We start from the raw sequence: 13,610 nt of genomic DNA, 5'->3' as shown, positions 1-13,610 counted from the left end.
TTGGAGAAAAGCTAGTAACGCTAAAAAAAAATACTTCCTTCGTCCAGAAATCCAAGTCATCTATTTTTGGACAAAGAGAGCACGATTCTTTTGAGACATCAGAGATTGTCACATTTTGTACTGTTAGCATTTTCATATATTTTCATATATTAACTCTCCGACTATTCTTGAGAAAAAAAATTTATACCATTATTGGGGCACGGAGATTTTCGTCCTACTAGCTGCTGCTGTCATATGGTTAGAAAGATATATAATTTTAAATGAAAACTAGCTTGATACTCCCGTTTACGTGACTAGATTTATTTTATGCTCATGTTTTTATATACATTTATTACATTAAAGTTGTAATGATGAGGGGCGAATCTAACATGTCAGTTATGGAAATGCAAGTTGGCAAATTAAATTTTACAAAGATCTTTTCCCGGTCACACTTGATCTGCATGGCCCGTTGCTCATTAATTTGCTGATACACAATCTGTAAAATCATAGATTTCCTTACTATGTTTTCTAGCTTTCCCTCTTCCACTTATTTTCTTTCCTTTTATCAATAACAATCTGAGAAATTTTCCACCAAGAGTTAAATCAAAATATCGATGGCCTGTGTTCAAAACTAGCGTCAGGACCTGACTACGGCTGGCAGGAAACCCACCGACCACATCCTGCAGTCAAGACCTGACTACAGGATTATCGGCCTGATCCTCACAAATTAGATGAATCGTGAGAGGGACTAATGAGAAAAGATAATTCGATGAATAACCGGGAGGCTTGTCTTTTTTATTTGGAATAATAGAAAAATCACAATTCACATCGATAATGAAATGATGATTATACAAGGTACCGTTGTGCAGCAGTTTATTAGTGTTATTCAACTTTTTTTACACAAAATCAATTCTCTGTTAAAAGCGCTAGGTGCACTCGGCAGTTAATCATCTTAAAATAAAGATCATGTCATTTCTAAAACTAAAATATGTGTTATGTTTTAAACCATTTGCTTGATTATTAATATGTTCCACTTTCAGATTTGTTACAAAGAAAATCTTCAAACCCAGGTCGAAATTGATGTGTCCTAGTGACTTTTATTTCTGTCATTAGTTATCCAATCATCATGATCAATTAATATCAGTGTTGAAATCTACGTTGAGTCAAAACATAATGGTAGAGACGGATATAGTTGAATTAATGACTTTGGAGATAAATCATTCTAATCTTTTTTTCGATAAAACGTTTTTGGGCCAGCTTTATTAGAAAACCAAGAGTTAAATGCGGTGAGCGAGGATCGAACACCCAACCTTCATCATTCCTAATCTTTGTGCACAGTAGCACTATGTAGCATTTATTATGGTTTGACGTCGTCTATTAATGTACTCCCTCCGTCCAACAATAGGGGGCATATTAGGTTTCGGTTGACCAAGCTTTTGACCACAGATTACTCCATTAGTATGTGACTAATGTGATCAAAATCATAACCATAAGCAAATATCGTTGAATAGGAATATAATGGATACCAATTTATGTCATATAATTCTATATTATTAGAGTAATTTGTGGTCAAACCATAGGTCAAAAGAAAGCTAATATGACTTCTATTGTTGAACGGAAGCAGTAGTTCCAGGTTCATCGGACAGTAGTAATGTTTGCTCTTTGGATTAGAAAGCAAACGAGGCACGCGTGACCCAGGTTGAATTCGGAATAAGTACAATAAGCTCGGCAACTAACAAAACCACATTTTTCTTCATGAATGATTGTGTGGACCTAGTCACGAGTCAAGTGGGAATTAGTTTACTGTTTCTTTTTTCAGATTAGTTTACTGGTTTAGCTGCACTTTACACTCCTGCTCATCGACACACAAACAATGTCTTTGGACTGTATGCACAAAGATGCCGGATCAATTATGCTTCTGAAAAGCGAGGCCGGCAAGCAGTCGTTCAACTTTGGTTCCATTCGTCACAAGTAAGCTAAAGCACGCGACAGATTGTCTTAGGGGACACCCTGCATCAGACATCACATGCCACACCAGCTCATTTCTCTGAACGCACCAACAGTACTGTAGAGTGTAGACATAATTTAATGGCTGAGTCGATGGACAGTATTTTCGTCCCAAGCAAGTCTATGCATCGGCGGCTGCATTCGGGCCATTGGATTTCTTGCAAAATTTTGACCAATCGATCGACAGCAGCCAGCAGGCGGTTCACATCGTTTTCTGGGCCTTACGATTATCATCATCATTCATCAATCAAGTTAACAGTGACATCCGACGCAACCTTCCATCGCATCATAGAGTCAAACTGGCACTGATGGACGCTCTTCGGCGGTAGAAAAATACTAATCTGTCCAATAATTCTTTCCTAAAAAAATCTAGATACATGTAATATTTTGACAAGAATTATGTACTCCAACTATGTGCTGACAGATTTGAGTTCTGAATCCTCCCGTGTTATTGTTAATACGAAAAATAAGAAAGCCAACAACACTTGTCTCTTCTGTTAGGATGTGCTAGGCATTTGGGGCGCAGCGCACGGGACGCCTTCCTTGTTTTCCCGAGCGATAGGACAACACCTCGACTTCTTATACGTCTTCCTGAATCCCGACGTCGACTCCAAATCTCCCCAATCTGGCCAAACCTATAGGCGGCTCATGGGCCAGGAGCAGCAGCCGCTAGCGCCTTGCTGTAGCGCGACGGAGCAGGGCATGATTAGTGTCCCAGGATTCCAATCTTCTTCTTTTGAACCTTTCAAGCCTAACTTTAAACCTGGATGAGCCTGAAGGAAGGTCAGATCGATCTCATAATTAGCTGTTGCTTTACATTCATAATTGTTGAGATTGTTTGCTTGACTTTGTAGATTAGTTCTCTAAAAAATTGTGGCATTTACTAATATGCTATCAAATATACGCGCCGGATAGAAGCAAGAGAATTGATGAATTGGTAAAAAAAAATTATGTTTAGTTGGCCCCACCCTGAGCAAAAATCCTAGCTCCGCCACTGATCCTCCCGAACGTCCATGGAGAAAATGTATGCTTCGTTGTCGGCGGCTTGTCCTTGGCCGGACGAACTCACTCAGAAGTTTCACTCCTGCACGTGCGGTTTAATTACAGCCGCTTGCTTGCTTTGCTTGATTTGTCGGATGACGATGGAGGTTGGTTTGGGTTGATATGGACCACGTGCGTCAAACTTGGAGACGGCCGACGCAGTCACGCAGATGCTCTAGCTCCCCCTCGCTCACTTGCTAGAGCCTAGAATGCAGGCAAGCAGGTGCTGCACTGCTACTCTCTCTTGAAAAAGGAAAAGGTTTGCAAGATTGCATCCGGTCGAAAATTGTTAAAGAGTGAAAATTTGGGTCACACTGTCAGTGCAAATGGACATTTAAAGTGCTTTCTCTGCACATAAATGAAGTCGCTCCAAACCCAATTCCTCCTCATCTAGATACACATGCACAAAGCAGAAATCGGACAAGCAACTTCAGCTTATATGATACGGATGATGGTAAGACTACTGACCCTGCAGATATTCGAAGAACCGTCTTTTGACATGTGCATGCTAACAACCATATATGTATGTCCACTTGAATACCCTCCAGCATACGACGATCTGCATTTCAAAATTAAACCAAGACAAGAGAAAGCAAGAAAACAGGGAGCAACAACTTGAGGTTAATAAAGTGCATAAAGTAATACATACAGCCACGCTTCTATGATGAATACGATTACTCAAAAGTTTTCAAGCATTGAAAAATATATAAAAGTCACTGTCATGGGAGTTCTGAACAGGCAAGGACTATACTAAAGGTCATGGAATGGATATTAAGTGTACTTCTTGACTGTAATCCACCCCATCAAGTTGGAAACAATAAATTTTGGTGTGACATGCCTCATTTGTGATTGCACTGGATGAGAAGCTATCCCTATTGATTAATGAGGATTTCAAATCAAAACTCTGCTCAAACTAAGTTAAGTGGATCATGAATGTCATTGCAGCCAAATATGGAATTAGCGAACACAAACAAAAGAAGATAGTCAGCAGAACCAGTTGTCTGGGCCTAATCTAAAGTTGAATCAGCTCAGATATAAAGCTTTCCAAATAATGTTAAATAAGAGCACTCTTAAATGGAATCACCAAGAATAATGTCACAGCTTGTTAGCGAAAGGAGGATTGCAAATGTCAGCAAGCATCTAATGTGAGTAAAACTTCAACATAGAAATAAAAATTTGAATGCACTTTCCAGTATAGCTTACAAACTCCTATATTCCAATCAAGAATAAGACCTCCCAAATGAGCATGAACCAAACGATTCCTCGGTTTTAGCTGTTGACTTGGGGAACAAATGCTGAGGGCGACTTTAGCGCGGCCGACACCATTTCTGTCCACACGGCAACGCGGCGTCCATTTTCGCCCACATCCGTTGTTTTGTCCAATGTCCATCTGGATCCATTCCGGACCCAAATCTGGGCTGGGTTTGCGTCCACACGGACAAGCACCGCGTCCGCACACGTCCGGCTGAGTCAAACCTTTCCACTCCCTGGCCCCACAGTTTAGTATTTTATTTTGTTCTTTTAAATTTAAATGTAGTCCCCGAAGTTTATTACCAATGAAATTTAGCTAGTTCTAAATTTAAATGGGTTGCACCGCTAGGCTCACACACGGACCCAAATGGACATAGGCCGGACACGAACCTCTGGTGTGTCCGGTTCATCACCCGAACGGACAAATTCGTTTTGGATCGCCCCGCTGAGTCACCCTCACAACGTGCAGCCAAGTTGGAGTTGAATGGCTGGGGAATCAGGAGTAGTGGGGGTAAGGAAATGACAGACAAAGCCCGGGTTGTTCACTCTGCAAAGAAAACCAATGTAACATCACCACAGATGCAAGTTGATAATTAACCATCACAAAATTGGAACAAGCCCATGATAAATCAGAAGAACAGAAATAAGAAACAGAGCAGCAGTCAAGCAAGTCACTGCAGGGTCAGGTGTTGTGTGCCAATGCCAGATGAATCAGATCATGGAAGTAGTATTCTAGAATTGAACAATTATAGCCTACTCCGTACATCAATATACACAGGTTTCACGAGAGATTTGGATTAAGAATAAGAAACAAACTCTGGAGTGGAGAAGGAATCACCTGTGTACAAGACAGCGAGCAACAACCTGGAGCACCCCAACTGCTGGTAAAATTGTCCGCGGCTGCAATAAACAAGCATTGGAGAAATAAGATAAGGTGCAAATTATGAAGATATTGACTTTCAGCATTCACATTCTACACAAAACATTGAAATATATCAAGAAGGGTATACACATGTATAAGCACAAACCACAAAGTTCGGGAATGGATATTGGGTTCAGATCTAAAAACACAAACGTAAGATACATCTTTTTCTTCTATAGCATCTTTTCTTCCTATAAGATTAGGTTCAGATATAAGAAAAACAAAACAGGGGTCGGACAATTTGCAGAGAAATTACTATGGCTTGAAGAGCATATCACTAACAAACACACCAAGGAACAAGAAAGTGAGAAATACGTAAGTCAAAATAATTATAATAAAAATCCGAAAGATAAGTTTTATTACATACAAGCACGATGAAGTCACTATTTGTGATTCGATTGACAAAAGAAGCAATGCAACCCTTCCAATAAGCTCTAAGCTACCGAATAAAAACACATTTTTAGGTGTGGGTCAGGACTAGCATGTTGTTGTAATGTACATTGTTCAGCAAGACACCCAAATCATGCTCTTCAACAGGAATCGAAGCAAAAGCCGTAACATAACAAAAACATGATCAAGTTAAAAAAGGAAGAGTTTAGAAGAAATTACCTGCAGTAACAACATGATTCCTTCTGGTTGTCCTTAATACAACAAGTATGGACACAAATATTAAAACTATCTTGTCTTGGCATAAAGTAAATCACATCCACTTCTTGTATGTTGTACTAAGCAACATAGTCTTCTTAGTGTTTTCCATTAATAAGGGAAATTTTATGTTGTCTATCGACTTCCACAAAGTACCGAACAAAGTCTCTGGCTTCAAGAGCAATTCCATCACTAATCATGTTGTTGAATTGGCTGCAGGCACGGCAGCGCACACTGTGCAGAAAAGAAACTAACTTACCAACAATCTAATAAATAATAACTATAACGAATTTCTGAAAACTAATTATTGCAAATTTAATTAATAATACATAGTGTTCGAACGAATCATTTTGCATCTCAATAGTCCAAAAGTTTTTTGGCTTGTCTCTAATAATACTTGGCCCACTTCTTTAAAAGCATATTAGAACTTTTATTAAATGGGCTATGCATATTAGAGACATTCTAAAGAGCTTCTAGATTGTTGAGACGCAAAAAGATTCTTTCGAACAATATGTGTAGTAAGTTCAATATGAAATAATTTGCACTCAGACAATTAGTCTTTATTTGTCAGATTGTCGATAAGTTGGATCTATACTACAGACTCTGCCCTGCCATGTCTGCAACCAGTTCAATAATATGACTGGCGATGAAGCTTTTCTTGAAACCGGATATTGTTCAGTAATTTGTGAAGTCGACAAGCAATATAAAAATCCCATTATTTCTGGAGAACGCTGAGAATAACATACGAGAAGGAGATATAATTTACTTTATACCAAGAAAAGACATTTTTTTTCTGTATCCATACTTGTATGAAGGACAAACGTACAAGGAATCGCGTTTTTATTGAAAATAATTTCCAAACTCGATTTTCCTTCAACAAGGTTATATCATATATTTTTAAACTTGAACAAGTTTGTATTATCTCATAATTGAAGCTTCGACTGCAATTGAAGATCATGAGTTGGATGCTCCGCTAAACAAGGAACAATACAACAACAAACTAATCTTGACCCAAACCCAAGAATGTGTTTTGACCTGCAGGCTTAGAGTTCTTGTTTTGTCCACCGCTTAACAAAAGAACAACTTCACCATGTTGTAAACTGCAAAAATTTATCTTCACTTTTTAGTATATTAATTTTGATTTGTTGTCTTTCTTACTTTCTTGTCCTCTGTATATTTGTTAATGGTATGCTCTACACCCCATAGCCTAACTTGAATGTCCGGCGAATAGCAACTTCAAAGTATGGCTAACTTCGTTAGCCTGGCAATCTGTTTGCATTAGAAATACGACTTGATCATATATCATTATCCATGTGTTAAGGAACCATTACAACACTCGATTGTATATTACATAAATTATGCTAATGTAAAAATAGACGAGACAAGGGGTGCCCCATCCGCCTTTGCATCTCTCACACTCTCTAATTAGCATTCTTTAATTAGAAAAGGGGCAACAGATCTCACGGGCTGTGTCGGGCTAAGACTTCTGGAGCACGGGAGGAGTTAGGAGCCAGGCAACAGAGGTGCCCAGAGGAAGAAGCAGCGCCGTCAAGGCCCCAGCCTGGGGCGGCGATTGTGGTACCATCGTCGCTCGCGGGTCTTCACCGCACTTTCCCGACGCTTCCCTGCCCTTTCCTTCCTCTTCCCAACCTATATACAACCCCAATTTTTTTCCTGACATGCGGCCTCTTACTGGACCAAGTCGGGCGGCTCACGGGTTCCAGTCGCCGACTAGCGTCTCACCCGCTGTCCAGACTTGGAGACCAGTCGCCGACTCAAAACCATGTGCACTACCACCATGGTCATTGTGATAAGAAAGAGTGTCATACATGGATACTGAAGTCTAAGACACAGACATGAAACCAAGGGACAAAGATAAGTGCAAGGTCAAATAGGACATGAGTTAATTAGAGGCCCTGTCCAGGTCAAAGTGGACAGGTGCTGTAGCCTAAGCCTCAATACATTTTTTGAAAGGTATGACATACTACAACTACACTAGATCTCTTAATAATCAATTCTTTCCGAAGTCAGCAATCTCTTTACGGTATTTTGTACTTCAGATTGCAAGCAGCATCAAATGGGTGTGCAAAAGATAAGATCAAAATGGAAAGGCTCAAAATATTTCTGACAAAACACACCTTTAAATTTCTTACGATTCTTTTGGTACACAACATCGACCTTGGATCAACACTTTTGAGATATATATATGATATGACTTCCGCTGAACATTGTACCTCGTTCATTTTGATATGTACCAAAGACAAGACTAGGAAAGAATCAGAACCATGATTATTAAACTCGCTTGGAAATTTACACAATGAGGATGGTGCAATAGTGTGGACTATGGTATCTCAAAGTCTCCATATTTGATCGCCTTAAGCAGAAAAAAAAAAGATCACTGCAGTAAACGGAGCTTTTTAATCAACAATTCACTAGTCTATACCAAATCAGTCGATGAAAGTTAAAAACAGCAAGCTCTCTTGCAATTCCTATAACACAGAATATAATTATGAATTATCTAGGAAATGCATATGTACAAATTTGAACTAAAATCACGACGAGAATTTAAGATCGGAGGGAGTAATAGTAACACCAAAGGGCTGACATGTACGGAGTACATGTATTACTAACCACAGCAATCCACTTGTCAATTGTAAATGCAAAACAGAAATAGATGCACAATAGATCACTGGCTGAAAACAAAAACAGAATCTAGACCAGTAAAAAAAACAGAAATAGAGCCACATAGGGATGAAATAGGTGGAGATGGATGAATAACGGCCACAGAGGGATGCAGCGGGAACGCGAGCGGCGGCCGGCGGAGCTGAGCGGCTTCTGGCGGAATGCGAGCGGTCGGTGGAGCGGTGGAATGCGTGGATGCAAGCGGCTGCGAGCTGAGAGGAGCCGCAACCGCAAGCGAGCAGCGGGGAGGGGAAAACCTAACCGAGTTGATTTTTATTGCTGAACCTTATTAGACGGGCCTGGGTTGGGACTTGGGCCCAACGTGAAAACAAGGCCAACAGACCGATTCGGCTCGGACTCTTTATGTAACAGGCCGAGCTCGAGTCTCACCGAGCCTGGGCGAGCTGAGCTCTTGCCCAAAAGCTCGGTCTAAGCGTGCATGCAGTAAGATATAAATACTGCATTATCTTTGGTACTCTTTGAGCCACAGTTGTCGTAGGTCCGTGGCTCTTACGCTTACGTCCTCCAACACCCACGCACGCTCGCTCAAAACCAGCCGTTGCATCCCACCCGCACGATCGGGCGGAGACCCTGGCCCCAAAAAACAAAAACAAATCCCGCGATTAGCTCCAGCCTTCCGTCATTAGGAACACCTTCTAATTTTCTTGTCCCGTCGTTCCCACCTCCAGCGCCGCCATGCCGACTCCGCCCCCGCCTTCCACAGCCGCGGACGCCGCCGTCCTTCCTCTTCACAGATGACGTCTCGCACGCGGCGGCAGCCGCCGCCCTCCTTGACGTCGTACGAACTCCTCCAACAGACGCCGCATCCGCCTCCCTCACCCGCGGCCGCTGCAGAATTTATTAATTTGTTTCTGGATAAGAGAGAAACTGCGAGAGGGGTGAAGTAGTAAGATTTATTGATTTCACTGCAGAATGCTCATCTCTTGGATCCCGTTCTTTGTAGTAACGGTTCAAATTATCTCCTTGCCTACACCTTCTCCACTCCCCGTAGACTGCTCCACTCCTCAGAGTTCCCAATTCTCAAATTATTGCATCTTAGGGCATGTACAATGGTTGATAAGACTGCCTTATTTTAGGTGTGACACGTTAATTAGAAAAGACAACAAAACATGTTGTACAACGGGTTATCTCTTATTGTTATATCTTAAAATTAATTCTTAAATGAATAAAATTAACTAAGAAAAGGCAAAATCTAGTACAATGCGAAATTTGTCTTATCTTTGCCTTATCATTCTTGTGAAGAGATCACCTTATAATTAAGAGAAGGCTTGTGATTTTTTTCATTTCTCTCTCTTCCACGCCAGATTTTATCCTACATGGCATCACTAAGAGAAGTCTGACGTCACCCCATTGTACACGCCCTTAGTAACTTCTAACTAAATTGGTCAATGATCAACAGATTTTTTACTGCAACTCTCTACATTTCATTTGTTTCTGCGGTGACAATTTTAGTAGTTGTGTAATGATTTGGCTTTTTTAACTGAGTTCATTAGGTGCTTCACTAGGAAGGAGTTCAACTGGAACTTCGAAAATTGAGAGGTATGATGGACATATATGCTTCATAGTCCTCTTTTTAATATTAAGTTTTCTTACATCATAGTACATGGTTTATTGTTGGTGAACAAAAAGCTTTAGAAGAATAGAGGAAGCTTTATGGGAAGACAATTTACTTATCAGCTTTATGGAAACTCTATAACTCACTGTTCATTACGTGGTGTTGCTGAATATCTTGAAAAACCATTACTGTAAGTCCCACTCCCACCTAATGAATAATGAGATCATTATTCCATAACTATTGTCATAAAATTTTGAATGTCTTGAAAAAGTATAGAGTTCTCATGAACACTCCTCAGAGTTCCCATTGACCATTGATCATTGATTTATGAATACCTCATATGATTCCTTTTCGCTGCATGCATATTATAGCTCTGTATAGTTTTACACAATGTTTGTTCATTTTCACCTGAAGGCTTAGAATATCTATGGGGACTTATCATTGCTTGCCTTGGTTGAGGTAAATCTTCTCCGCAGGGGCGCATTATCCATATCAGTGTGAATGTGCTGATTCAAATGATGGTATAGAGATACATATGTAATGTGCATGATGAAATATGTATATATACTAGAGATAGAGATGTATATGGTGAGCAACTGAGTGTGGTCGGTCACATGGCATTTTACTTCAACGCAACATAGAGTTATCTCTAATGTTTTAGTAAAATTATCTCGCACTCCTGCCTAAACATTGGTATCCTGTTTTACTAGCCTACCTATTTTTGGATATTCTTTGCACGCTGGAAAGGAGCATGATAATTTAGTTGGTGAGCTGCTACTACAAAACTGATATACAGCCAGATCAAAAGGAATTGGAGATGTAACTCAAATAGGTGATATATATTTACATTTCCGAGAAAAAGGTAATTGCCTGTGTTTATTTATAAAATTTCCATATCGGTTGTATTACTCGTTTTCCTCCCACACTGTAACAATTAGTGAGTACAGGACTTAGAATATGTACATGCTCATAAGAGTATGCGTCATTTTTTCATGTTTGCCATTTTTACTACTCCCTCCGTTTCATAATTCTTGTCTCAAATTTGTCCAAATATGAATGTATCTATTTCTAAAAAACGTCCAGATACATGTAATATTTCGACAAGAATTATGAGACAGAAGGAGTAAGTGATAAAATGTTTATCTGTCCGTTGCAACGCACGGCACTTAATCTACTCGGGAGCAGTGTTTCCCTCGTTCGTCGGGGCGTCTTCGTCCGTCGCTGGGCGCCTTCGTACGCTGGAAGCAGGATTGCGTTTGTTCGCGTTCTGACCCGATTTGTATGCAAAAAACAACCGCCACCGCCTCCCTCCTTCAGGCGATCCGCCGCTCCTACCTGTGAGCTGCCGTTGCCTCCCTCCTCCATGGGAGACGCCTCCCTCCTCCTCAAAGCCCAGAAGTTCTCCTCCCCTGCCAAAGACCCGCAACCGCTCACCCTCTCCTCCTTCCCGCAGCCTCCCCCGATCAAGATATGGCACCCAAACCAGCCCTCCATCCCGATCCCAAATCCTTGAAAAAAAATCGCCGCCGCCGCCGCACACCGCCCAACACTGGCAAGCCTGCCGAGACCCACCTCACCCCTCCCAAACTAGCCTGGTGCCGCCCGAAGGCCCCTCGAGCTCCGCCGTCGCCGCCACAATTCAGTCTTCCACCGGCCCGATTCAGTCTGCCGCCGACTCCGGCGTCGACCCCGTACTCCTCCGCCTTGATTTGATGTCGTCTCGGTCTTTCTGGTACTCCTCCGCCTTGATTCAGTTCGCTGGACTGCTGGAGGCGACGCGCTCAAGTGGGAGGCGGCTCGTGCAGGCGGCGCGTGGTTGATAATCTCCTATAGAAGTCAAAAGTGAATGAGCTAGCTTGTGGAGGGCCAAGGCGGCAGGCCATTCTATACGATGTAGAGCAACCTGACAGGCTGACACAAGGATAATTGCAGCGAGGGGTAAAGCATTAAGCATGCACGGCAGAAGCTTGCTATATTGCACTAAAACAGCGACAAGTATTTAGAAATGGAGGGAGTAGCATTTTTTTTTGTTTTTGTCATATTTTTGCATTCGTGTTCTCCGTAAGGATTGCTTAAGAGCTACTCCCTCTTATTCTAAATTCTTAACTTAAATTTTTCCAAATATGCATGTATCTATTCTGACTTTGAATGTCAAATTTTGTTCTGTCTTATAAACATGAACTAGTATTGCTGAAAATCACCGGATTATCGTAACCCCTCGCTCGCTAGCGTCTGACCCCGAATCTGACTGTTGGGGCCCACTGTCAGGCCAGCCTGTCTTGCCACGCGGCTGTCCAGCTTGGACTTCCAGCAGCAGCTCATAGCCGTGCGCCGGGTCTTCTTCCTCGCGTCCAGCGGAGCGCCGTCCGCACTTGCGTTGTCTGTCCGGATCTCCTCCGACCCAGCCGCCTAGGATGAGAGCAGTGGCGAGTTCGAGAACTCATCGCATGGACGTCACCACGCACCGAAGCACCTCCGCGACGGAGCTCCACCTCCGCCGCCGCCGCTCTGACCCGCGCGCGAACCAGGCGCTGCTGCGGGCGTTGGGCGCCATGCCATCAGCGAGCGTCTTCGAATCGAGGCCGCGCCTGGCTCGGGAAAGAGCAGATCAAAGCTCCCCGCCTCACCATGGCCGCCGCCCGACCGCCGCTTCCCTTCCCGTTGCGGGCGGATTGAAGCTCCCCACTTCGCCATGGCTGCGGTGTCCGTGCGGCAGTTCGAGGTGGCCGTGGACGCACCGGCCTCTGCTGCCGTGACAGATCGGGAATAAAGAGGGAGCAAGAAGATAGGTAGCGGCAGATCGATGTGATTGTTCATGTGCATGAGCTACGGCCTCTAATGAGAGGAGAGAGCACTAACGAGGTTGAAGAAGAGGAGAGGTCAAGCCGGAATGGCATTGGGCTGGGACAAATGCCACGTTGGAATGCCGCGATGGACGACACACGGTCAGAAACGAAACGCTAGCGAGCGAGGGGTTACGCTAATCCAGTGTTTTTTGCAACTAAAACATAAACCGGTACCTCTGTGAAACCCTAACTCCTAATGTGGTGATTTTTTGTAATTTACTCTAAGATAAAGGGTGAAACTCCTCTAAAAAAGATAAAGGGTGAAACCACGTGGAAATCACGCAACAACATTGCGAAGAATTCGGCCCTGGGGCAGTGGCGTATGTGGCACGTGATGGGTCTGGCCTCTTCCTGGGAGCGCCTGCTGTTACCTATCCTAGCGTCACTGATCTGCCACCCTTGAGGCAATAGCGTGCGATGATGCTCTTGTGCTGGCAGCAGACCTGATCTCCCATCGGCTGATGATCGGGTCTGGCTGAATGGAAGCAGTGACGGCTATTAGTGGTCGTTGTGTGGGTCATTTTGCTCATGTTATTAGAGAGGTCTAGTTTTGTGTGTAAGTTTTTGAGTCTTGCAGTTTTTGTTATGAAAGTAGGAGCTCCAATCCGGATGCTCATAATCTAGCTAGATGTTCTACCTCTATGGAGTCTAGGCGTCACGT

At 42.6% G+C, this 13,610-nt stretch overlaps 1 long non-coding RNA gene across 8 annotated transcripts; it reads right to left on the bottom strand.

The window, feature by feature from the left end:
* Positions 1-2,292: 2,292 nt before the first annotated feature.
* Positions 2,293-8,780, bottom strand: LOC100824496. 8 transcript variants are annotated; one of them, XR_001406348.2, is made up of 4 exons: positions 5,117-8,780; positions 3,496-4,825; positions 2,955-3,417; positions 2,293-2,759 (listed from the first exon to the last, which is right to left on the bottom strand). It is a non-coding gene; the product is annotated as an uncharacterized LOC100824496 (long non-coding RNA). The 8 variants fall into 8 exon arrangements; XR_002963313.1 differs by having other exon boundaries at positions 2,955-3,270; XR_002963314.1 differs by having other exon boundaries at positions 2,955-4,514; positions 4,669-4,825.
* Between the last annotated feature and the right edge of the window lie 4,830 nt (positions 8,781-13,610).

The sequence above is a fragment of the Brachypodium distachyon genome, chromosome 2 (assembly GCF_000005505.3).
Source record: "Brachypodium distachyon strain Bd21 chromosome 2, Brachypodium_distachyon_v3.0, whole genome shotgun sequence".
In the NCBI taxonomy this organism is placed as follows: Eukaryota; Viridiplantae; Streptophyta; class Magnoliopsida; order Poales; family Poaceae; genus Brachypodium; species Brachypodium distachyon.
The sequence above is the reverse complement of the archived record's forward strand: the minus strand, read 5'-3'. Positions and strand labels throughout refer to the sequence as shown.